At 45.3% G+C, this 569-nt stretch overlaps 1 long non-coding RNA gene across 1 annotated transcript; it reads left to right on the forward strand.

The window, feature by feature from the left end:
• Positions 1–19: 19 nt before the first annotated feature.
• LOC106512528 (uncharacterized) lies at positions 20–376 on the forward strand. Its single transcript, XR_001309689.1, has 2 exons — positions 20–158; positions 242–376. It is a non-coding gene; the product is annotated as an uncharacterized LOC106512528 (long non-coding RNA).
• Positions 377–569: the final 193 nt, after the last annotated feature.

Below are 569 nucleotides of genomic sequence, written 5' to 3' on the forward strand. Positions count from 1 at the left end.
CAATCAAGGTGTTTGGTGGGGATTTGGTTGTTGCGATACAAGATGCTGATTGGTGTTGTTGTTTTCTCTTTGTGCTTTCCAATGGAAGCTGCTCTCTCAATGATTTCGAGGATGATTGGCTTGTAATTTGCCCCATTAGTGGAGTTACCGCTGAAATGGTAAGCTACCACTTGCTTCCATCTTGTTGTGCTTCCTGCCAACATAAAAACACAGGCATGTGTTGCTGCTCCTGTGTGCCCAGGCAGTGTCACATCCCCAAAAAGCTTCCCTGTTCCTAGGTGCAGCTCCACACCAGGTGTGATTGACATTTCATCCAGCGTAAGCACACACTCTCTTTCCATCTCTTTTAGACTGCTAACCTTTAGTTTGAGCATGTCAAAAACCTCTTCGAACACACCCGGTTCCATCTTAATGTGTTGCAGTCTTCTTTGCTGGGTTCTGATGTCAGGGAGAGGGATATTCATGTCCTGAAGAAGCCTGTAGCCTGTTGAGCCTGCTGAAAACCGGAGTTGTATTGCTTTTTTTAGTGTGTTTTTGCTCCATCTAATGCCTCTCTTATTCTTCATGCC

Source organism: Austrofundulus limnaeus, unplaced genomic scaffold (genome assembly GCF_001266775.1).
Source record: "Austrofundulus limnaeus strain Quisiro unplaced genomic scaffold, Austrofundulus_limnaeus-1.0 Scaffold7810, whole genome shotgun sequence".
Taxonomy (NCBI): Eukaryota; Metazoa; Chordata; class Actinopteri; order Cyprinodontiformes; family Rivulidae; genus Austrofundulus; species Austrofundulus limnaeus.